Source organism: Mauremys mutica, chromosome 5 (assembly GCF_020497125.1).
Source record: "Mauremys mutica isolate MM-2020 ecotype Southern chromosome 5, ASM2049712v1, whole genome shotgun sequence".
In the NCBI taxonomy this organism is placed as follows: Eukaryota; Metazoa; Chordata; order Testudines; family Geoemydidae; genus Mauremys; species Mauremys mutica.
The window spans coordinates 46,112,732-46,139,904 of record NC_059076.1 but is presented as its reverse complement, the minus strand read 5'-3'; positions in this window follow the sequence as shown (position 1 = coordinate 46,139,904).

Genomic DNA, 27,173 nt, shown 5'->3' with positions numbered 1-27,173 from the left:
ACTGAATGTGGCTGGCCCCTTTCTCTTGTCCCCTCCCCCCGGCCCCACACACACACACACTTGTTTGGTACACACTTGGCCATGGAGAATTTGTATAGCAGAGCTGCAGTTGACCCTGCCCTATGCTTCCCCCAAATACAGCCCTTATGTGGGGATAGAAAGGGTGGCTGCCTCAGTCAGCTTTATGCCAACAGAGTGCCCCCTGTTGTAAGGGGGATTGCCAGATGGTCAGAACGGTGAAGACTCGGTTGCCAACCCTCCATGATTGTCCTGGAGTCTTCAGGAATTAAAGATTAAATTAATAACATCATGTGATGAAAGGTCCAGGAATTCATCCAAACAAAGTTGGCAACCTTAGGTCCAGAGTATTCTAGAGAATCTGGCCCAGTGTACTTCTGCTGAAGACAATGGAATTACACCAATGTAAAATTGGTGTGAGGCAAGATCAGAATCAGGACCCTATATTTAAGTCTTTGAAGGATTACATGTTGTATGCATTGGGATGTGCTTTGAAGATCCTGCTGCATAATTAACATAACGCCATAACAACATAATCCCAGACTCTGTATTCTACTCGCTCGTTTTATAGATGCTGATGGTAACTGCAATAACTCAGTTCAGTACTATTTGGTAGAGTTTTAAAAAATATTGCCAGTCAAGCTGCCAGATTTGCTGACTCTGCTGCAGGCTTCATTAACTAAGTTCCAAAACTTTCTATCAGAAATGTAACGCACTCTACTAATCATACAACAGCCCTTATTTTCCAAGCTACGAGTTGTACTTGAGTTTTTGTAAGTTTTGCTGGTCAAATGCACATTTCTTATGGTGATGATGGTAGACCAGATAGATTTGACAGGATTTACAGAGACAGTATATACTAACAAACTTGCTGTGTGTTTTTTGACTTTCCAGTCATAGTAGACAACTGAAGTAAGCCAGGTGTAAATGCTTCCAAAAACTTTTAAGCCCATGGTTTGGAGAGTTTGTCTGACTTGCTCCACACCCCCTAATCAAGATTTAAAATGTTAATGTTGTCAGTGCCATTACAGACAGACAGCATAGGAGGATCTAATTTTCAGTAACACCACAGAAGCATCTTCAATATTTAGCCATATAAAATGAACTGCTGTATACGTAAGGAGGAGACAAACCTGGACCCATGCATTAGGGGCAAAGCAAATTATATTATAATTGGATTGAATATACATTTTTTTTAAAAATCACATCTTAAGGTTGTAAATTAGATTTTTATTTGGTTCCTAACACTGTGTGACTACTGGTCACCACAGACCTATAACAGAATAATACCAATCAGTAAGTACTTTATTTTTTTTTTAAAAAGGAGACCATTTTAATGTAGTTATGACACATTTAGCCAGATTCTGATCTCAGTTACACCAGTGTAAATCTGTAGCAACTCTTTTGGTTTCCAGGCATGTGCATTCAGTGGATGTGCACGATGAGTATAACATACCAATCTACAATTCTGCAGGAGCCAAATTCAGCCCTGGCATAGAAGGTTACAACTCCCATTAGAATCAAAAGGACTTGTACCTCAATACAATGTGGTCCTGGCAGTTATGATTTAAGAGCAGTGAGGGAGGGAACCAATTAGTCCAACAGCCTCTTTTTTGGTACTTTTCTTGGGTACACACCCCTTTTCCACCTCCTCATTATCTAAATTATACTCATTTCACCCACCCTGGGAAGGCCATATCAGTGCACGTTATACCTAGTTTATGACTCATTCACCCCACTGTGCAACTGACACCATTTTTGACATTACTACTAATACTGACCTAGAAACTTTCAGAAGGATTGCTCCCCCTTCCCTCAGATGGTTTGCCTTCAAGTTTGCAGTATTACCAATGTAGCAAGCTAGGAAGCAATTGACATGAATTGGTGCCAATATTTTCCATTTTGGAAAAGATGGTGATGCACTAGGCACACTATCCAGTCCCTGAAAAGTGGCTTGAAAAATAAGAGGCTGGGCATCACTAGTTCAGTGATTGATATGCAGGCTGGCAACATTATATTGCAATTGTTAGAAGGAAACAGCAAATGGCATATTGGCCTGCATTAGTAGGAGCATTGCCAGCAGATCAAGGGAAGTGATTATTCACCTCTATTCAGCACTGGTGAGGCCACATCTGGAGTACTGCATCCAGTTTTGGGCCCCCCACTTCAGAAAGGATTTGGACAAATTGAAGAGAGGGCAATGAAAATGATCAGGGGGCTGGGACACATGACTTACGACAAGCGGCTGAGGGAACTGGGCTTGGTTAGTCTGCAGAAGATAAGAGTGAAGGTGGATTTGATAGCAGACTTGGATGGAGCTTGGCTATTCTCAGTGGTGGCAGATGGCAGAACAAGGAGCAATGGTCTCAAGTTGCAGTGGGTCTAGGCTGGATATTAGGAAACACTATTTCACTACAAGGGTGGTGAAGCACTGGAATGGGTTACCTAGGGAGGTGGTGGAATCTCCATCCTTAGAGGTTTTAAGGCCCAGCTTGACAAAGCCCTGGCTGGGATGATTTAGTTGGTGTTGGTTCTGCTTTAAGCAGGGGGTTGGACTAGATGACCTCCTGAGGTCTCCTCCAACCCTAATCTTCTATGATTCTATGATTCAAATCAGTCTTTGCTTGCCAAGCCTGAGAAAAGCTGTAAGCAGAACAATTCATAAATACATCAGCTCCATAAAGAGGGAATGCAAACAAGGGGGCATATTCAGAGGTGCTAGACAATTTTTATTGTGGGGTGCTCAGAGCTATTGAGCCAAACTGTAAGCCTTGTATATGATGGAAACCACTTCAAGCCAGGGGGTGCTGAAGCACCTTCATCACCCCTAGTTCCAGCACCTGTGGGCATATTGATGGAACGAAAGATCTGATAATCACTTGAAGTGATAGATGGGACAGTTCAAAAATCCCAGATCTGAATGCTCCAACTTTGTGGGACAGAATGCTTTGGAATCTTAAACCAGATATGAATCCAAATTTTGCAGCTGGTCCCTGTATCTAGATGGGTTAAATCCAAACATCCTCAACAGGGGAAGGCAGTTTGGAAATCCACATCTGAATTTTGTGGCACAGGTCCATTTCTACTTGAAGATAATACTGTAACAGTAAAACTATAAGAAAAAGTCTCTATAAAAAGACAGTGGGACAGAGCGCCAGCAGAGATCTGCACCACTCAAGTCCTACTTCAGTTCTCAAATAGAGTTTAAGTGATGCAGCGCATTTGTGCAGATCCTATGCACATAGATGTATTTCACCATCTGTGCACAAGATAGTTGCTGGTCAGTGAAATAGCTGTTCATTGTATCATCGTCCATTGCTATACATTATCCAAAACCTGAACTGAATAGGATGTTTTGCTTTCTCTGGATACTTTTCTGTGATACTCAGTGTATTACCTGAGTGCCTCCTATACATTAGTGAATTAGCCCTCACAACATTCCTGTGAGATCAGGAAGGATTATTAGCCTCATTTTACAGAGTCAGAACTGAAGCAGCAAGATTAAGCACTAAACCCACAAAGGGACCTCAGCTTTGCAATGCTCAGCATTGCATTGCCTAACTGTAGACCCCAGGCTGTTGAATGGAATCCACAGCCCTGAGTTAGGTGCCTACCATGCAAGGGGAGAATAAGATACTTAAGAATGGAACTCACAGAAGCCAGCAAACTGAGCAGGGAGCCACTTAAACTAGCCAGCAGAGAGGTGGGGGCTAATTTCTGCCCCCTCAAAGTTACCTGGATCTCCCAGCTAAGAATGTGCTCCTGAAGTTAGGTGCCTAAGCCAGGTGAGCCCTTTCTCACCAAAATAAAAAAAACACACCAAAACCAGAGACTCATGTGCTCCCCTCTCCTCCTCCCACATTATAACTAACAGCCCAAGGTTAGGGTAGTCACCTGCTCTACTCTGTTTGGAATAGGGGTTTGAACATGGCTCTCCCACATCCCCGGGAGCACTCTAACCACCAGACTAGAGTCACACTCCTTCTCTTCTCCTCCACTCCCCAAATGATCCCATCCACAAGAATTCTGGATCCAAATGGTGCTGGATGTCTTAGGAGAGGCCCAATCTGCAAGGCAGGCTCTGTGAATGTCTAATCTGCAAATCCCACTGGGGTTTAGGTATGATCTGGGGCATCAACCTGTTCGGCAGCATCAGGGCTTACGCGGTTTTGTGCATGCCACCAACGGAAACTTAGGCATCTTTGACAAATTTGGTTGCTTGTTGTGTTAGGCAGCAGTTGAACTGAAGTTTTGTGGATCTCAGTGGCAACCAAATGTTGGCTTTGGATGTGTAAGTGGATCTAGCCCTAAGTAACTTACTCAGTGTCATATAAGAAGCTTGTGGACCAGAAAAGAACCCAGATTTCTTAGGTCCCTGAGCCAATGTCTCAACCACTGAAGTAGGCATCACCTTTCCAGCAGACCTGTACCTTAAACGCTATGCACTGTACAATTTATGCAATAAATGGGAAGGGTCATCTGAGCACCAGACCAGTTAACTGCACAACCTGCCTGAATGAAGAAGGAAAAAAAATCAGCTCATATAATAAGACTGTATCATAATGTATACACAAACTGACAAAAAATATTTCCATGATAACTGAATTTTACGGACAGGTAAAGAAAGAAAAATGCTGCTTGAGAACTTGGAGTTTGATTTAAGGATATTTATTTTGTGTATTTTGACATGTGATGTCCACAATTTGGGTTTTTAACTGTTATAAAAAACTTTTTGAATCTCAACATCTACTGCCATTAAATAATTATTGTCTAACCTTCCCCATAGCTTTCTGCAACAAAATTTAAGTCAATTAACATTGAAAAATGCATAAATACTATACATCAAAACTATACAAAAATAAAAAAATATCTTATTCTTCCAAGCTTATCTATAGCATTGCCTAAAGTGAATCATACATATGTTCTGATTGATGAAAATTCTGCCTGAGAATGAAAATAAAGATTTAGTTAGTTTGTCCCTTCCCTTGACTTCCACACAGAATAAACAGCACCTTGTTACAAAGGCTGACCACATCCTGGCTTTCCTCCAGGCAGACACTGGTATATGAAGTTTGTTGATCTTACAGCACTTTGTCAGCCAGGATGTGGTCTGCCTTTGTAACAAGGAATATGTAAATGAGTTTCCCATGAATCCTTGCAAGAAACTGTAGCAAATACCACTTGTTACTTCAGTGGACATAAATGAACTGTAACTACCTCAAAGAAGAATAAACAACATAAGAAAGGGAAACATTCAGATTTAACCAGATTAGCACTAACGGCTCTCCTGAAGAAAGACTCCCTGAAGAGTAAAATTTGGGCAATTATTAGTAGTTATGAACCAAGCTCCTAATTTGTGACATCTCCATGAAAAATACAATTCTATGGTTTCTCTTGTGAAAATCTCTGTAGGAAAATCTTCTGAAAAATTAATCGATTAGTCACAGTACAAACTGCACTGTTACATTGTCTAATATTGCTTCTCCTTTTTTAGAAGTTATACTAAAAATAACAGTTAAGAAAAATAACCATTCAGAGGTAAGTTCTTTCTTCTGTGGCTAAAAATGATACCCACAAAATTTGAGACCACATTTTTGCCTCTACAATTAAATGTTCTAGGCACAAAAGAGCAGGTAAACAGTTTGCTAGTGCAAGTTGCACCTGCAGAGTTTGCGTTAAAGGAGAAAGAGTGGTTAGAGAAGATTGGAAGTTAAGTCTCAAGCTCATATTCTAGCTCTTCTATTTACTTCTTGTGTGACCTTGTCTCAGTAATTTAGCCCATCCTTGATTCTATGAATATAGCATGATAGTTTGATTATCCAAAACCTTAACAAATTTTCAAAGGAACTAATAGACTGTGGGGCAGCAAAACCTCTTTTTGGAAAACAGAGAAGTTAGGGTAATTGAGTATGAATTGTTGAGGTTCTACAGTAAAGATACCAGTGACTTCCAAAGAGGCTTTTTAAATACAAAGTTCTTAACTTATCAGTATTTGTAAAGCACTTTTAAATCATTGGAGGAAGGCCACTATAGAATTGCAAAATAGTATCATCACTGTAATCATGTAGATTATGTAGTATTTTGTAATTCAAGATATGGTTTTTGACAGTAGTTACATGGTGCTTGCTCTTGATTTCAACTGATTATACAGGCATCCAGGTTTTTAATTGGAAAGAAGAGTCAGGAAGTCTGTGAAAGCAGCTAGAAATAAGGACGAGCCAGACTAGCTGCCTCTACTACGGGTCAATATGAACCATCTACCTATATCCATTCATCTTTGTATTTAAATGGTGCCAATCTCCATTGTATTTAAGTGCCATTATTGCTTCAGTCCCATTACCTAAAGAACAGCTTTAAACTGTGTCATTAGACCCTAGAGGAATATTAAGCATTCATTCAATCCTAAACTCACTGGAATATTTGGAATGTGCTTGCAGCATTGCTATGTCCAAGTCTCCATGGCAGAGTTAATATCACATTCCAATCTCAGGCAGATTTCAGGTTGTTTTGACCAATTTAAGCACATGACTAAGTCCTTCTCCCCAGCTTCCCCATGCAGGCCAGGGACAATAGAAAATGCAAAAGAGAAGGTAACACCATTTCTCTAGCACCACTACATCTGCAACCTTCCCTAAGCATACCCTGACAACTCTAGTCATTGAAAGGGATTGGGATTGCTTTCTCAAAAACTATCGTAGGCTCATAATCTGTATTTTTATCAGTGAATATAATGTTATGATGCAGGCATCAAACAGTTTTATTTACTACACCGGGACCTAATAGTTTTGCACAGGTCTGGCAGAAATTGCTGTTCTTGGCAAGAGTTGATCATCCAGCTTCTACTCAAGGTACTCTGGTTAGTGAATTCAATATCAGCTACACTTGCTTTTTTAAACACACACATGCACACACACACAGAAAACTTAACTTCATGCATCAACTTACCCCTCTGCTCTTACCATCTCTTTCTTACAAATTGCTGGGGACTACTTATCTTTCACAACCATAAAATATAGTGTGTATATATATATATATATATATACACACACACACACATATATACACACACACACACACACACACACACACACACACACACACACACTTGCTGGCAAGCTAGCAACTATCTATTGTAACACCTGCATCCCAGACATGGATAACATCCATCAGTGCTCATATTCCTGCATAACAAGCCAAATGCCTGTACTGGTTTAGGAGGTTGATTTAGAAAAGAAAGAGATGTTTACAGCAGAGTAAAACAAAAGCAAAAAAAAAACATTTCTCCTTCACACTTTGCAGCATTTGGATTCAGGCACCCAATGTGGCAGTTAGGTGCCTAAATCATTTTGTGGATCTACCCACACACACTCCACCATCACTCACTCACTCTCTCTCTCTCTCTCTCTCTCTCACACACACCCCTCTCTCTGCACTATTTGTAATAGATTATCTACAGATGTTTTGGGACTGAGTTAGAAATGGGTACATGTCCTAGTATCGCACGCATTCTCTTATTACCTGTGTCAAATCACCTCTCTAAAAAAAATAAATCTAGATGTGAAGTTTCTGCTAGAAACCCCAATAATTCTTTAGAGAAGAACCTGCATTAATTCCTTGCTTCACATTGTATATGTTAGTTGGGAGTGTTTGTGTTTTGCCTCAGCATCACTAGTTCCCCAGGCCTGTTACTTCACTTTCATAGCCATGATAGAATAAATCACTAAGGAAATTTAACCCTCATTGCAAGCCTCTCAGCTAGGACAAGGGTCTTAGCCTTAGCAGGAAATGATATGCAAAATATGCTTTCACGCATCTGACAGTCCCCAAAACTACCGGTCATATAAATTCTGCCAGTTTACTCTAATTAAAGCTAAGCAGTGTCATCTGTACTTAAATGGTCAGTCTGTCTTGAGGTAATTATACCTGAAGGCAGGAATACATCAGGGTTCCCTTCTGTTGGAATTAAACTCAGATGGGCAATGGATAAAGAAAGAGTCAAGGGACATTTGCTAATGATTAATCCCAAGAACATCTTCTTTCCATGTTCTTATGGAGGTCAAGCTGCTGGGTGGGTGCTGATGGATTTGTGGAGGAAGAAGGCAGATGGTACAAGCCTCTTGTCAACACTACTCTGTCTTCATAGGGCTTTTTCCTCTCACACTAATTATTGCTGAGTTTTACAATCTGAAGCACTAAAGTTAAGGAGTCAGAATGTTCTGCCTCATATCAGAAGGGTTTATAACAGGGGTTATTTACAAAAGCAAGAGACTTATGTTTCATGTAATTGTTATTAGTCACTTTATTCTATTCAATGTGTTGTTGGGTACAGGAATCTTTCTGTGGCATCCCTCACAGCTCTGGTATGTGCTAATGTGGTCCTCCAGATTCTCAGTAGTTAGAGCAGAGTCTTTTCCTGACAATAGGGTCCTTTTAAGACTTTTACTTAGTAACATTGTTAATAAAAATGCACAACATAGTGTGCCCTGAGGTGTGGAGGGAGGAGACACAAAGGCACATCCACAAGAGGGCAGAGCTCCTAGTGACTCCCAAGAGCTGATCAGACCCTATGTACCACCTTGTAAGTCTCCTCAAGTCTTAATAGGCTACACAGGAGGTGGAAAAGGAGGAGTCAGCTTGACCCCACTGGAAATGGATCAATGTGTAGCCAGCACTGCTGAGTCCAAACCTTCCTTCCCAGCTCAGTTACAGGGCAGGGAAATTGAAAAGTGTAAGAAAGAGAGAAAAGGAATACCATTAACCACATTGACACTATTATATTTTCAAGACTACCGAGCCAAATGTAGTGCCAAATTCATACAACTCCTGATTCCGTACAAGCCTAAGGTGGTTTGTTAGTCCCCAAGAAGCATTCTTTGACTCTTTGGGAGCTAACCAATTATTTTGGCTCCCTGAACCCTGTGAAAGCCAATTTTGGCTCATTTGGAACTTGAGGTGACCACTGATTAGTCTACAAAGGCTAATGGTGGCCTGATGAACCTCCTAACTCGTAGCTTTTTTTTTAAAGTGTAATTTCAACATTCTCAAAGAATTTTACCCTTCCTATATTAATATATAGTCTTAAATCTGTATTAAAATGAAGTTAAGATTGTCCGACAGCAGGATGTGTAACTTAAGTATATGCACTTGTGAAAGACACACTTTTCAACATGAAGTTCAGCTGCCAGTCAAAAACTGGACCTGTCTTTTTAGTGCTGCCTGCTGTACTGATAAGTTGCTAAAAGGATTAACAACAAGCTCAGAGTCTGCCCTTTCAAGAAGTCATTGGAAATCTAAAGATGCAAATACAAAGATCTGAAAGATTGCGCACATCTCAGCCTCAAGACTTTTTCATCCCCAAAAGAAAATGCATTCAGCAAGCTCAGACTCACATTCTCTTTTCAATGGAAAGTAAAGCTTCTTGTTAGTCTCCTCCTATTTCCCCACCCATTTTGTATGTACATGTGTATATTTTATTTAGATTTAAATACTAATAAGAGACACCTATCCAGGGCTGTAGGTGCCCTAACACACTATTCATAACTATTATAACTATTAATCATTTCAGTAGGAACTCAGCCAGCCAACTACCTACAGAAACTCCTTTCTACCCCTTCATAATCATGGGAAGCAAAACCTTAACCCTCTCCAAAAACCCTATCACATCAGAGTCTTTTGCAATGTGTCCAGAATATCAGGTCCATTCTGACGTGGGTGTGGGGGGGTGCAAGTTATAGAGTCCTCATAATTCTCTGCCAGCCACCGACCTGCCTATTTGTAATAAGACAACCCACAGCTGTGGCAGCGTGGATACATACTGATACACAGTCCAGGGCCACTTTTCTCTCTCAAATAACTTCTAAAAGTTGTTGGAGTTACCAGAGAGGTCCTAATAAGTCATTCTGAAGCAAAGTAAGTGTTGTTTGCCTCATATTTTCCATGTAAGAAGAGAGATCTTTGATTTTGAAGGTGGCATTTGTTATACTACAGTACCAGTCCCTGCATTAACCACCAACCCGTAACACAGCTAGACGCAAAACACAGTGAAGTAATTGGAAAGACAACCACTGGGTTTGGATCAGGCCCTAAACTCAAATGTTGTTGTTGTTGAAGATCTTGTACCCCGTTTCTTAATTGGCTTGTAGTGAGAATCAATCAAGTACACATTTTATATCAAAATGGTACTTACCCACTACTATGCTGCACTTTCAAAAATGCAAACATATGACATGGCACAGTTCATTCTTCTGCAGTGATCATAATCCACTTTATGTATTTCATTAAAACACACTGTATTTTAGCTGGCTACCACCACATACTTTTGCTTGACTATTTTTAAAAAAATGTTAGTGTTAATAAAAGCCCCAAAGACTGAAAATCTCTGTTCATCCTTTGAAAAGGCAGAGTAGAGTCAGTGGAATCTTTCCAACATAATCTTGTTCAAATACAGACGATGTTTGGGGGTGAGTTCAGACTGCATTCCCACTCAATCTCTTTTCTGAGTCTGCCAGCTTGAGTACTAATTAGTATTAATTGTGAGGGTGTATTTTGATGGGAACATCTTTTCACATCTTTCCCAGTTGAGGCAGTACCTTTGTTTCATATATGCCACCTAAGAGCTATCAGATGTTAATGACTGAGTCTCCAGGTCACTAGCAGGCCAGGATGGGATAGATGACCTAGCTAAAACAATCAAAAATTGAATTGCCAAAATGTGCTAATTTTAATAATTTTGCTTGGTTTTAACAGTTTAATCCAAGTTTGGACTTCTCATTTTCAACTGTCTTGCCATTATTTCCCTAGAGAAATGTCATCTATTCACTTAGAAGTAATGGTGGGGCAACTATTCCTTACAGAAATGTTTACAGTTCTCTTCCTTTCCACTCCTCCTCCCCCCTCCTTCCTCCCATAAGTAATTTATGTCTCTTCATTGCTTGGACATTTTTCAAAGCATTTAACTTTGGAATTTACATACTATGCTTGCTGCAGCAAGTGTTTCTTTTGGGATAACTCTACCTCCTTTATTGGTCTATATTCTGCCACTCCTCCCTTTCCCCTGGGCATACAGTAATGAGTGGACAATTTCTTTACAAGGGTTGTGGTCTACCATAAAAACAAAGGAAAGGAAATGTGTATCATTCAGATGCCTACCTAATTTTAGTGTAACAGTTCCACTTTTAGGTACGCAGAGTCAATGATAAAATGGGTACATATAAGTTTAGCACACACAGCCCTAAATAACAATATTGCTTTACAAAACCACAGCACAGAATAGCAATTGTTCCCAGTGTGGTAACCACAGTGATTAAGAGATGCCCATAGTAACTTGTGTTTAAAGGGCGACGTATCAATGCTTGGTGGCAAGCTCTGAAACCACAGATATAAATGGATTAGGCCATGAATGTAGCAAACAATAGTTTCATTGCTGTGGCTTTGGTCTGTTACGCAGTCAGACAATACTTCAAAAATCGCCTAGTTCTCTGCAACATCCACTGTGTAGCAGAGACATATAAGGGATGTCTTCTGCAAGGTTGTTAAATGTTATCAAGCCTTGTACATTGTTCCTTGGGCATTTTTACCTTTGCTTTTACCTCCACCCATGTGAGTGTTTAGCTGTTATGTGGACTGAAAACAGCAGTCATATTACTGGAGGTTCCAGTCTGTTTTTCTTCTTCGAAGCTGGGCTTCAGTCTTGGTTAATGTTTGTCCAGAAATATGTAATTGCAGACTTCCCCCTCATAAACTATTCCAGAGTGCAGGCTGCCACCCTCCTATGCTATTATTATCTCTGTGCCTCCCGGCTAGTGCAGGGTGTGCTCTCATACTCAAGAGGGCAGATAACCCTTTCACTGCTGAGTTCCACAGTCCTCAAGGCCTCCTGTTACTGCAGGTGCAACTAAAGATGTATCATGGAAAGTTCTGCAAATACATTTTTTCTCCACTGGATCAAAGAATAATTTTCTCAATACAACATTAACCCTTCCCCCATGATTATATGAACAGATCCCAAATATGTCTAATTGTGTTTTAGATACCCATGGAAATCAGGGAAGGAAAAGACCTGTGAAGTGTTCTGGTTAGTGATTGCTCCCTACAGCTTATTGTGTTACCTAGTGCTTTCTCCAGTCTGGTTTTAAATGTCTCTAACAACTTTAATTTCAATTATATTGCCTTTTGAGGTATAAGAAAAAACTTATAGAATAAAGCAAGAAGAAAAAACTGGAATAAAGCAGGTTCAGATTTCCAAAAGCCCATGTAACTCAGGGCTAGAAATATTATGTGGAAAATTTCACATCAAAAGCAAATAAAGCACATTTTAGTTTATGAAAAGGTCTTAAAAAGCACTTTTCACCAATGCCATACCAGGAATGAAACCATTAGAGGCCATTTCCACCAGCTAATATAACCACTTTCCTTTAAAGCATGAAAGTATTTGCAAAGATATATAAAAAAAGACCATGAAACTCATCACAGTGAAACTTGGAAAAACTGATTAAATTGGACACATCCCTTAATGGATGTCTCTCTACACAACATTCTGGAAGGTCTGTATTCTCACTAGATATCTACTCATAAAGACATTACCAAAAGAGAAGTCTTGAATGGAGCGCAAATCCATGACTGCCTGATATTGAAAGTGTACACCAAGGAACAGAAACAACGGTGAATGTCAGTATCAATTTCTTCATATATACACATATACATTTTGACAATGAAGATTCTTTTCATAACTGTGCAGTCCTCAGTTGCTGATTCTGGAATGGGCATTTTTCATTTGATGTGTAAGGAATGCACAACAAGTTCAGAAAGGAAGAAAAAGTAACCTCTGAAGAAAGTAAACTATTTGGAATGTTGTATTTGATGTATAAAGATTTAGTACTATGGTTTTCTAAACAAAATATGGACAAGAAAAAGGAATCTTCTGCAGGTGTTTACAAATATATTTAGCCACTTAACAATAAAATAACAAATTTACTTGTGAATAGTACCTTTTATTATAAAGTATCCCCAAAATCACTTTAACAAACGGCCACGTAAACTTCATCCGGTACTGAAATGCAACCAATTGGAGAGAGAAGAGGCAGCCTTTTAACAGCACTCAGCTAAAGTAAAAATCAATGTAAGAAATTAAATAAAAAGAATAACTTATGGGATAGCCAAGAAGAATATACACAGAGGATAATTGAATGAGACTGACACCACGCTTGAAGGAAAATTGCCATGGGATATTTAATGACAGAGTGGTTAAGATTTCCCTTTACTTCTTATCTGAAAGAGAAGTAAATTGTACTATAAGGAAATTTTGCAGAAGGGCCTGACTTTCCTCAAATGTTTCTATAGAAGTCTTAATAGCAAAGTCACATGCATCAAAGTGTGATGCCATAAATAGAAAGCATTAAAGTCATCTGCACCAGAAGAATTGAAAAGAATTGAAAGTCAATTTATGAGGTCACATCTTTAAAATCTTTATTCTGACAAAACACTCATTGAGGTCAACAAGAGTTTGTCTGAGTAAAGAGAAGTAAAAACTGGATAGGGCTTCAGAATTTGACATCATCACAAAATTAAAAGAATTAGAACAGGGTCACCTTTGAATACATATCTTAAGTAAGTTCTTATCTAGCAAGCTGTTCTGCTACTGAAAACCTGCCTCTGAATTCCTGCTGAAATTAGTCCACAAAAATCATATGAAAGGATTTGACATCAAACACTAGGGTGTTGACGTGCCTAAGAAATTCTTCACGTCAGAGGATTGTTGACCTTCCCTTCCTAAGAGAATCTTTTGCCCTATAATAAAGTGTTCAACTGTCAACGTTAATTTTGTGCTTCATGTGTCTGTTGCTTATCTGTGGAGGAATGTCTTTTTGCAGGTGAAATGTTCTCATTCATTCTGCTCATATAGGATTCTCACACAAAGTATGGAGTGAAATTTAGATGTTTTGATGAATTACTATATATTGATGTAAATATTTATGATATATAGATATATGCTATATAGTGTACACAAATAAATGTACAAGACTAGACATTCATTTCAGTGGATTAATATACATATGTATTAGTCCACTAAAATGAATGCTTAGCCCTGTATGTTTGTGTATTTTTTCTACACATATGCATTTACATAAATGCATATATGTATATTGCATTTGTGAAGGTCAACAGTCCTCTGAGAGAAGAATTATAAGATACTCACCAACACACATTCACAAAAATTGCATTGTTTTTAAGGGCTTGATCCTGCAAATGCAACAGTGATTTAAGTGGGTCTGTTCACCTGAAGTGAAGCTATTCACATACATAAGCACTGTAGAAGGTGGTGTTGTTGGCTATCCCTCGATATGCGGGTGATGTCTGCCGGAGGGAAAAAAAAGTCATTGATGAGACTTAAGGTGGCTGAGGAGTCCAATCCATGCTCTACAGGATTTTCCACATGTACGACAGGTGGTTGCTTGGAGATAGCACAATTGCTGGCCAGGATGCTGTACTTTCCTTCCTTCTCTGCTGTTTCTCAGCCTCTTGAGCAAAGCATTTCTCTTGAAAACGGGCTGAGGCTTGATGTACGATGCAATGCCATTGCCGTCTATTGCCAGCCAGCTCTTCCGAATTTGTGAGGTCAATGCCTCCCTTCTTAAGATATGGTTTCAGAGTGTCCTTGTAGCATTTCCTCTGTCCCTCATGAGTCCTCTTGCCATGAATAAGCTATGAAAAAGAGGATTTGCTTCAGAAAATGAATATCAGCCATCCGCACACAATGGCCAAACCAGCAAAGTTGATGTTTCACTGGTGATGTTAGCTGCAGAGAGAATTCTGGCATTGGTGTGACAATCTTCCCATCTGATATGGAGAATCTTCCTAAGGTACCACTCCAGACTCTTAAGATGGCTTTGGTATGTCACCCATGTCTCACACCCCTAAAAAAGAGTGGGGATGACTACACTGCATTGTAGACCAGGATCTTTGTTTCCATCCACAGATCTCTGTCAATAAAGGTATGACGAAGCAACTTTCTGAAGGATGCACTGGCACAATGGATCCTGTTTGATCTCCACATCAAGATCTGGGAGAGGTGCCTACTAAGGTAAGGGAAATGCTCAACATTTTCCAGGCAGTCACCAAAAATGACAAATTTGTGGGAGACGTAATAGTGGCCATGCGCCACTTGTGAGCCAGGGAATTCCAGGAGAAATTCTGCCCCCCTGATGCAGAATGCATGTCTGAGCTCCCCCAGGGGCAGTGTGGCTCTGCCCTACCCATATTGCATGGCTATGTTTAAGTTACACACGAAGGGCTGAATTGTGTAAGAAAATATTTTCCTATCTTATACACATCCATAGACTCAATTTACTAGGGAACCCAAATTTCAAGATTTAATGAAGGCCCAGTGCCTGCCCATGTTTACCTAGGAGCCAGGGTACTTTTGCTATGCAGTGCGCTGACTGCTTTTACACAGGTTGGAATCAAGTACAAAGCACTCCTGCAGGAAGGGTGGTGCAGAACAACTTAGAGTGGGAATGTGCTGCTACTGCAAATTAGCTCCCTGCAAACTGGATCGCCCTCCCTGCATCCTACCATTTGCTTTTCCCCACATAAATCAAGCAGAGTTAATGCAGCCCTGGGCTGAGAAAAATCCCCTGGCAGTGCATGAAGGAGACAGCAGGTCTCTGAAGAGGTGCGTTCAGGTCCCTAGAATAGTAAATACTTTTACAATAGACAGACTGTTATGTGGGATCTTTCTTCTCTCACCCTTCTGACTGCCCGTGGTGATCTTTACCCTGATTTCTAATGGCTGATATTTCTATTTCTAAGGGCTTGTCTACACACACAAGTTGCACCATTTTAGCTTGAATTGGAGTAAACAACCAATTTGGTTAAACCGGTGGAACTGTGTTGAGACTCTCATATTGATTTAAAAAATGGTTATTTCAGTTGAGTTTGCACCTGTACATTTCAACGGATTTAAGAACATCATCCACACACAAAGTTGCAGTAGTTTAACTAAAACAGTACAAAAAGAATCACAACTTCATTTAAACTAATTCAGCTTTGTACATAAGCCAGGCCTCAACTGTCAGCCAGGAGTTCCATCTTCAGTCATCTTTAAGTTCTTCTGTGACAGGCCCCTTGTGGTGGAGCCCTGTGCTATATCCTGGGCTGGACATAAGCTTTCATGGCCAGGTGGCAGTTACAGTCTCCTTTGGTGAGATGGAGACACCATACAGAAGAAACGAGTAAAGTTTCGTATTTTTCAGAGCAGAGCTGAGCCTTACAGCTTCATCCAGGCCCCACATAATGGAGAAACGAGAAACAAGAGTTGTCCTTAAATGCAAACACATTTTTACCTGACAGCTGAAGATACAAAATACAGTATTGAAGCACCATGAAAATAATGAAAAAACAAGTGAATCAATCAGAAGAATATTTAAAACAACATACACAGATTGAAGAGACAAATTCTATTGTATTCTGGTTTTGTACCACACACATATTCTATACAACACCTAAAATTACACTAGTGCGATGTAGGCTTCAAACCCATGACACTGAAATTTACAGCTTTATGCTCTACCACCTTCACTAACTGATCTGGATAAAATTAAAGACAGCATCACAGCCATCCATTTAGCAACTTGAATGTGGTGTCACTAACACCAAATTCTTATACATTCTGGGAAGTGCATTTTTCATATAAGCTGCTCATTACCCTAATGTTACTGAACCAAACCATCGTCTGGAATAATTCAAGCATATGCCATTTTATACCAACTTAAAAAACTATCGCACTATTTTTACCTCACCAAAAAAAATACACTTTGTAAGCAGAAAATTGTGTTGCATGTGCTATTCAAGTGCAAGAGCTGATGTGGCCATAATTTATTAGACCAGCCATACTAAATAGCTGATGTTGGATTTAAAAACATACATAGTGTATTCTTATTAAAACAAAGATAAAGTACAGTGTATGCCTTTATATGGGCAGGTCTACACTACAGACGGGATCGACGCTCTGAGATCGATCCACAAGTGGTCAATTTAGCGGGTCTAGTGAAGACCTGCCAAATCGACAGCAGATCGCTCTCCAGTAGAGCCCTGTACTCTACCCCCAACAAGACAAGCAAGATAAGTCAATGGGAGACTTTCTCCCATCGACTCCCCTCCATTTAGACCCAGTAGTAACTTGACCTAAGGTACGTCGATTCCAGCTATGTTATTCATCTAGCTGGAGTTGCATAGCGTAGGTCAATTTACCACGGTAGTGTAGACATAGCTTAGATCAGGGGTCTCAAACATGCGGCCCGCGGGCCGCATGCGGCCCGCGGAGCTCTTCCCTGCGGCCCGCGGAGCTCCCCAGGGGAGCTCCGCAGGGGCCCCCAAGAGAAAAGCGGAGGCTCCCGCCTCCACCCCTCTCCTGGAGCCTCGGCGCATAGAGCGCCGAGTCTCCGTCCGAGCGCCTGAGCCCCGCCCCGATCCGAGCCGCGTGGGGAGGGGGCGGGGCTGGGAGCTCTGGGCTGAGCGCTGCGCTCGGCGTGGAGCTCCCAGCCCCGCCCCCTCCCCACGCGGCTCTGAGCGGGACCGCCGGAGACGCGCTCGGGTAAGGGGGGGGGAAAGCGGGACCCGCCGGGCCCAGGCCCGGGCCGGGCCGGGGGGGGGGGGAAGGGAAGCGCTCAGGGCTGGGGCAGAGGATTAGGGTGCGGGGGGATGAGGGGTTCAGGATGTGGGGGCGCGCAGGGCGGGGGCAGAGGATTAGGGTGTGGGGGGAGGAGGGCTCTGGCTGGGGCTGAGGATTAGGGTGCAGGGTCCTAGTGCCTGCCCTCCGCCAGTACTGGCAAGGCAGGCTTCCCTTACCCTGAGCCTCTCCAACCCCAAACCCTCAGCCCCAGCCAGAGCCCTCATTCCCCCCGCACCCGAATCCTCAGCCCCAGCCCTGAGCAGCCCCCCTTCATGAACCCCTCATCCCCCTGCACCCTAATCCTCAGCCCCAGCCAGAGCCCTCATCCCCCCACACCCTAATCCTCTGCCCCAGCCCTGAGCGCCCCCACATCATGAACCCCTCATCCCCCCGCACCCTAATCCTCTGCCCCAGCCCTGAGCGCCCCCACATCATGAACCCCTCATCCACAGCCCTCACCCCACACTCCAAACCTCTTCCCTAGCCCTGAGCCCCCTTGCATCATGAACCCCTCATCCACAGCCCTCACCCCACAGCCCAACCCTCTTCCCTAGCCCTGAGCCCCCTCGCATCATGAACCCCTCATCCACAGCCCTCACCCCACAGCCCAACCCTCTTCCCTAGCCCTGAGCCCCCTCCTGCATCATGTACCCCTCGCCCTCAGCCCCACAGCCCTCACCCCTGCACTCCCTCCTATCCCCAAACTCCGTCCCAAAGCCTGCACCCCCACCCCCTGCCGCAGCCTGGAGCCTGCATCGAGCACAGAGCCTGCATCCAGACCCCCTCCCCCACCCAAACTCCCTCCCAGAGCCTTAGGCAGTAAATCTAAGTGCGTGTTTTGTCCTTTGAGTGAGGTGCATTACTGAGTGTATATATTTATTAAAACTGCGCGCGCTTAGGGGAGGAGGTGGAGAAGAGACAGGGCAGGGGCGGGGCCTCATGGAAGGGGTGGATTGGGGGTGGGGCCAGGGGCAGCAAGGGGGCGTGTCAGTGATGCGGCCCTCGGGCCAATGCACTAGTCCTCATGCGGCCCTCGGGGTCATTTGAGTTTGAGACCCCTGGCTTAGATGATCACTCTGTGTCTAATACATATACGTGTAGTGCTGCTGAGTCAAGGTACAAAAAGTTAGCCAAGGGCATACATGGGTGGTAGAACTAGAAGTGCTGGGGGTGCTGCCTCACCCGCTGGCTTGAAATAGTAATAACAAGCCAAATACACTACATGGTTTCCACCTTCAGCACCCCCACTATAAAAACTGTTCCAGCACCACTGAGTGCATAAGTCCCTTGTTGAATTTAGGCCCAGGTGCCTTATGAGTAAATGGCAACTTTGTAGATATTTTGACATGAGTGCTCATGGAGTTTCCAATACCCTCTTCAAAAAGAAAAGTACGTACTTTAACCCCTTTCAAGAAACCACCGTTTCAGGATTCCCATAACTAATACAGGCTGAGAGAGTCAGCTCACGTTATGTCACATCCCACATGTAATATGACAGGACTGATGCAACCCAGTGTGATGTGTCACACTGTATCAGGTGAGAAGAGTCAGACAGAAAATAAATATATTTTTTTCTTCCTGACAAGCCACAGTTTAACAAACTGGTTCTGAAGGGAAACACAGAATCAATGCCCATAGCTTAACTATGGAAGCGTCAACCTATATCCCACTAGTACCACGGTCTGTGTGAGAAAGCTACATCTCTCTAACAGTTAAGACGAGGCATATATCTATTGTTGCAACTCCTGCACGTGGTTGACTGCTGTGTGCACTTTCTGAAACCTTTATTGTACACTGTACAGTCAGAGCCCTGTGTGCTCTGTAAGTCTGTGGCCCATGGAATTCACTTCAGAATATACCATGCAGAATCTAAGATTTCACTGAAAAAACCCACTAAGTTTCCAGTCCTTATGATTCTGAAGAAAACCTTTCACCCATGAACAATTGAGAGGATAATCTTTCAAATGTGAATGTAAACCAATACAATGTCATCTTCCTGAAACTGCAGACTAGCAGCCTGATACAATCGCTCTAAGGCATCAGATCTGCCCCCATTATCTTAATGTGGTGTTGAATCTGGAGCCTACAGATTACAGTACAAATGTCACCATTATTAATTATTTTACTGCAGATCACTTTAGCAGATATATCAAGCTAATACATTTATATGACATTGTTAGAAGCAGTAACAGATTTGGGGACAAGAGGAGCTTATTGCTGTTAAGATTGAGGAGATGAGGAAAATAGGAGCTCAAATACCCACAGATTTTCAACACTTCTGACCCCAGTCTACAAATTAAAATCTTCAGGATTCAGCCCCTAATAATTACTCTTCTACATTTCAAATAATATTATGCCAAATTATATACATTACTAAAATATTCCTCTACTCTTCTGCAGAGACAGTTAGCATAACATTACAAATACTGAAAAATAAAAAAAAATAAAAACATTCAGAATTCTTTAAAATTTACAGTTTGATGTCCATGCAGTTATATATTAAATGTATTATTGTCAGAGAATGAATGAGATTGTGACATCAAAGGTATCACAGCCGGTCATCATACAGTTCTCTTTCATTATTTTGCATATTGCAGTCCTATTCATTAAAGTGATGTGGAAAGTTCCCTCTGGGTATTTTCACACTTCAGGACAATGCAGTTTTACTATTAAGACATTTCACCTTAGAGCCTCACCTTCTCCAACTGGTCACTAACTGCACTCCTTGCTGGTCATTAATTTTGTTTAATTGATTATTAGCTTCCAACACATTTTTACAGTTGTTCTACTTCTCTTTGTAGTTGTACATCAGCCAAAAAGCCACCAGTGATAGCTGGAGCTTTCCTTGCATCCATGTACTAAACAGCTTAATAGCTATTAAATGGGCTACACCCATTGCTTTTCATTTTTCTCAGGCCTGGTAGTTATGAAACAATCTGCTGCTTTCTCTTTCATTTGGGAATCCGCTGGCCAAAGTAAGACCAGAACAAATCATGTTCTTTGTAAAAAGTAAAGCATAAAGGACAGGCTGTGTTGGAAAAATGAATTCATCTATCTTCTTTGTACAGCCAGCTGCAATGCAGTCTCTGTGATGTACAAAGCCAGGATATTCAACCTGAGCTGGAAGGGAACACTATCAAGGCGCACAAGGTAATTTAGTTTCCAAACTAGTTCAGTCCTGCTTGGGTTGTACCAAATTGTGTTTATGGACTTCTGTAAAGTAAGAGCATCAAAGCTGCTTCATGTAAGTCCTCAGGCTGGACTGGCACCATGAGAGAGGAGAGATAAATGCTCTCGTCTATCCCTTAATTCAGACAGCCATTCTTTCTCCTTTCGTACATCACTCCTCCCATCCCCACACATCTCTTCAACATAATTACTAGTGTACAGAGGGATTTTGTTTACACCCATCTAATGCTGTTTTTCTCTGCCATGTCATGTGCAGTGAGAGAATGAAGTTGAACTGGTCTAAATCCAGTAGTGATGGGCTGAATTGCACATTTGCTACTTAGCTAAATAAGGTTATAACAAATATCGGAAAATTCAGATAAATATAAATGCAAAGATATTTTTTAAATTTACCCCAACAAATTTCTGCATATCTTTAATTTTATCAGTGCAATAAAGGGCCACACTTGTAAGCCCACTGCATAGAGAACTCCCACAGATGTCAAATTGATAATTATTAGCGTAGCTATCAAAATTATGACACAGTTAGACCAGTATAAATATGTTTTAAAGCTCCAAATTAACTCAAAATAGTATAACGTCACTACTTTCAGAGTATAATTATTAGCTGAAAGTCAAACTTCTGTTAGCAATCATGGACTAAAATACACAAGGCTTTTGGCAAGATGCTAGTTTTGGGTTTGCCATTGATTGTCTCACACACAAAAAACTGTTAGTGGAGAAGTTGGCTCCAATTTGAAAGGCAGTCTATTTTTAAAGGTGCAATGGTTTGAATTTAAATTAACAGTGACTGTTCATACAAATCTGAGTTTAAATGGTTACAAAATTCTAGATACTAATTAAGTCCCTAGGCATAGCCCTGAGCAATTGATGGGGCTTAAGGGCTCTACCTCAGGATTAGTTCTAGGAAGGAATTGTCACAATTTTTCCCCTCTCATTCATGTGGCAAGTGAGTAAGGTAATAGAGCCCCTGAAAGTCCCCTAACCTTTTCACCTGGCCAGCTATTCGCAGGAAATTATTCTGGAGAGTTGGAGCTATGAGATCTGGAAATAAAGCCTGAATGTCTATGGTAAGTAATAAATCATTGGAATAATGAACCCAGAGTCATGGTGGATTCTCCTGCACTGACAATTTTTAAATCGAGATTTTTTTTCTAACAGATAGGAATTATTGTGAGGAAATTCTAAGGCTTGGGTTATACAGGAGGTCAGACTGGATGATCACAATAGTCCCATCTGGCTTTGTTCACCACTCAGCTAGAGTATGCCAGAGGAGGGGAGGCTTACTCCCCTTGCTCCCCTGGTTGGTGGAGAATGACAAGGCCACAATCTAACTAAATAATAGTTGTCTTGCATCATTATTACAATGGAGCAAAACAATTTTTTTTAAATTAGATTACATATTTTAGTCCATATCCTGGGAGGTGCTGAGCATTTTTAGTAAGGTGCCCTGGGCCATAAGTCTTACTGAAGTCAATGGAATCATACAATCATAGAACTGGAAGGGATCTCGAGAGGTCATCTAGTCCAGTCCCCTGCACTCATGGCAGCACTACATGTTATTTAGACCATCCCGGACAGGTATTTGTTAACCTGCTCTTAAAAATCTCCAATGATAGAGATTCCATAATCTCCATAGGCAATTTGTTCCAGTGCTTCAAGGGTATTATCTAGACCACATTGACAGCTAGAATTTTTTTCCTAATGTCCATCCTAAACCGCCCTTCCTGCAATTTAAGCCCATTGCTTCTTGTGCTATCATCAGAGGTTAAGGAGAACAATTTTTCTCCCTCATCCTTGTAACAACTTTTTATATACTTTTAAACTGTTATGTCCTCCTCAGTCTCCTTTTCTCCAGACAAATCCAACCCATTTTTTTTCAACCTTCCCTCATAGGTCATGTTTTCTAGACTTTCAATCATTTTTGTTGCTCTTTTCTGGACTTTTTCCAATTTGTCTACATCTTTCCTGAAATGTGGTGCCCAGAACTGAGAACAATACTCTAGTTGAGGCCTAATCAGCACAGAGTAGAGGGGAAGAATTACTTCTCGTGGCTTGCTTACAACATTCCTGCTAATACATCCCAGAATGATGTTTGCTTTTTTTGCAATAGTGTTACATTGTTGACTGGTATTTAGCTTGTAAGCAATCATTTCTCCATTTTGTATGTGTGCAACTGATTGTTCCTTCCTCAGTGGAGTACTTTGCATTTGTCCTTAATGAATTTCATCCCATTAACTTCAGACCATTTCTCCAGTTTGTCCAGATCATTTTGAATTTTAATCCTATCCTCCAAAGCACTTGCAACCCCTCCCAGCTTGGTATCATCCGCAAACTTTGTGTGTGTACTCTCTGTGCCATTATCTAAATCAAGGAAGATATTGAACAGAACCGGAGGCAGAACTGATTCCTGCAGGACCCCTCTCGATATGCCCTTCCAGCATGACTGTGAGCCACTGATAACTACTCTCTGAAAACGTTTTTCCAACCAGTCATGCACCCACCTTATAGTCGCTCCATCAATGTTGTATTTCCCTAGTTTGTTTATGAGAAGGTCATGCAAGATAAGAACATAACATAAGAACATAAGAAAGGCCGTACCGGGTCAGACCAAAGGTCCATCTAGCCCAGTATCTGTCTACCGACAGTGGCCAATGCCAGGTGCCCCTGAGGGAGTGAACCTAACAGGCAATGATCAAGTGATCTCTCTCCTGCCATCCATCTCCATCCTCTGACGAACAGAGGCTAGGGACACCATTCTTACCCATCCTGGCTAATAGCCATTTATGGACTTAGCCACCATGAATTTATCCAGTCCCCTTTTAAACATTGTTATAGTCCTAGCCTTCACAACCTCCTCAGGTAAGGAGTTCCACAAGTTGACTGTGCGCTGCGTGAAGAAGAACTTCCTTTTATTTGTTTTAAACCTGCTGCCTATTAATTTCATTTGGTGACCCCTAGTTCTTGTATTATGGGAATAAGTAAATAACTTTTCCTTATCCACTTTCTCAACATCACTCATGATTTTATATACCTCTATCATGTCCCCCCTTAGTCTCCTCTTTTCCAAACTGAAGAGTCCTAGCCTCTTTAATCTTTCCTCATATGGGACCCTCTCTAAACCCCTAATCATTTTAGTTGCTCTTTTCTGAACCTTTTCTAGTGCTAGAATATCTTTTTTGAGGTGAGGAGACCACATCTGTACACAGTATTCGAGATGTGGGCGTACCATGGATTTATATAAGGGCAATAATATATTCTCAGACTTATTCTCTATCCCCTTTTTAATGATTCCTAACATCCTGTTTGCTTTTTTGACCGCCTCTGCACACTGCGTGGACATCTTCAGAGAACTATCCACGATAACTCCAAGATCTTTTTCCTGACTCGTTTTAGCTAAATTAGCCCCCATCATGTTGTATGTATAGTTGGGGTTATTTTTTCCAATGTGCATTACTTTACATTTATCCACATTAAATTTCATTTGCCATTTTGTTGCCCAATCACTTATTTTTGTGAGATCTTTTTGAAGTTCTTCACAATCTGCTTTGGTCTTAACTATCTTGAGTAGTTTAGTGTCATCTGCAAACTTTGCCACCTCACTGTTTACCCCTTTCTCCAGATCATTTATGAATAAATTGAATAGGATTGGTCCTAGGACTGACCCTTGGGGAACACCACTAGTTACCCCTCTCCATTCTGAGAATTTACCATTAATTCCTACCCTTTGTTCCCTGTCCTTTAACCAGTTCTCAATCCATGAAAGGACCTTTCCTTTTATCCCATGACAGCTTAATTTACGTAAGAGCCTTTGGTGAGGGACCTTGTCAAAGGCTTTCTGGAAATCTAAGTACACTATGTCCACCGGATCCCCCTTGTCCACATGTTTGTTGACCCCTTCAAAGAACTCTAATAGATTAGTAAGACACGATTTCCCTTTACAGAAACCATGTTGACTATTGCTCAAGAGTTTATGTTTTTCTGTGTGTCTGACAATTTTATTCTTTACTATTGTTTCAACTAATTTGCCCGGTACCGACGTTAGACTTACCGGTCTGTAATTGCCAGGATCACCCCTAGAGCCCTTTTTAAATATTGGCGTTACATTAGCTAACTTCCAGTCATTGGGTACCGAAGCCGATTTAAAGGACAGGTTACAAACCTTGGTTAATAGTTCCGCAACTTCACATTTGAGTTCTTTCAGAACTCTTGGGTGAATGCCATCTGGTCCCGGTGACTTGTTAATGTTGAGTTTATCAATTAATTCCAAAACCTCCTCTAGTGACACTTCAATCTGTGACAGTTCCTCAGATTTGTCACCTACAAAAGCCAGCTCAGGTCTGGGAATCTCCCTAACATCCTCAGCCGTGAAGACTGAAGCAAAGAAACCATTTAGTTTCTCCGCAATGACTTTATCATCTTTAAGCGCTCCTTTTGTATTTTCATCGTCAAGGGGCCCCACTGGTTGTTTAGCAGGCTTCCTGCTTCTGATGTACTTAAAAAACATTTTGTTATTACCTTTGGAGTTTATGGCTAGCCGTTCTTCAAACTCCTCTTTGGCTTTTCTTATTACACTCTTGCACTTAAGTTGGCAGTGTTTGTGCTCCTTTCTATTTGCCTCACTGGGATCAAAAGTTTTACTGAAGTCAAGATATAACACATCTACCACTTCCACTCCCCCCAATCCACAAGGCATTGTTACCCTATCAAAAAAAAGCTATTAGGTTGGTTTGACATGATTTGTTTTTGACAAATCCATGCTGACTGTTACTTATCACTTAAACATCTTCTAGGTGTTTGCAAATCGGTTGCTTCATTATTTTCTCCATTATCTTTTCAGGTACTGAAGTTAAGCTGACTGAGCTGTAATTCCCCAGGTTGTCCTTATTTCCTTTTTTATAGATTGGCACCATATTTGGCCTTTTCCAGTCCTCTGGAATCTGTCCCATATTCCATGACTTTTTGAAGACAAGTTGAGAGTAATCAGCATCTCCCCATTTATCGCTTGCAAATTCTGTTTAAAAAGAGACCAGGCACACTGCATTCTCAGGCAAAAAAATAAATAAAATAAAAAATCCTACATCTACCCATAGGAATAACCTTAAGGAAACAGCAAGATTTGGAGGATGAACACCACTATACTTCCACTGTACAAGAGTGCCTGGTCTATGGCATACAGATTTCCGAGAGAGAACATCTTTGTAGCTACACTGAATAAACTATTTGCAGACTTTTAGCACCCACCCATGATTTCTTGATGGAAGGTATTCTGTCCCCTTCTCCTGATATTTCATTAACTGCTACAGATATTAGCATTCTTTAGCAATGCTTGTTAGTGGCTGTTTTGGCATCACAGCTGTGACATCAGAACAGAGATGATGCAAATTAAAGCATGGGACAACAATCACTTGAGGAAATTTTCAGTGTGTGATTTTGACATCTGAAAACTCCAATTCTACTGGATTCGCTATGTTATATCATAAACTATAACATATGAATGAAACATCCAAGCTATAAACATAGAAGCATTAAAGGCTTTTTAATGCTTACATCGTGATAAACAATAAGATGGCAGCTATCTTTCATTATCTCCTATTTTCTAGTATTTTCAGTTATTTGAAATCCAGTTTCTATAGAAAGTGTCTTGATGCAGAACCAAAGTTCCTCTGTTAAACCCATCGTCAATCCAGTATTTAAAGTTCAGGACTTTAAAAAGGACTGTATAATGCTACTTTGGTTCCACATTTCAGCACTGGAGAACATAGATAACACAATCATCATCGCTATTTATATTTGTTGGCACATCAGGCATGACTAAGCAAAAAACCATCATGATTACATTTTATAACTTCCTGAGGAGTCTAGCAAGTTCTATGTCCTTCTCAATAGAGTCAGGTTGCATATTTAATCCTAGCATCTCACTAAAAGTTTTAATTTAATGACCTTGGGTGCTTCCACAGTTCAGGCCCTCTTCTTAGCAACATAGATGTTCAAAGCTTGCTGGAATCCTCTGGATTTATGAGGCGTAATTTCAGTTTGAACATGGCGTGCTTCTTTTGTTTACCTGCTGTTTGGTCTCATGGTACAACCCAACATTCTTGAATTGCACATTGTTCATCACAGCAGTTGAAATCTAGCCAGAGGTTTTGTTACCACAGGAGATTATGGTTTTAACAAATTGTCTAGTCAGCCTTTGCAGAATTGTTCTTGCACACAATAAAAAGTTCAGACCAGGTTGTGAGTTTCTCTCCTCCACCATATCCTTCTAGTCAAAATTCAAAATGGGGGCCTCCCACTG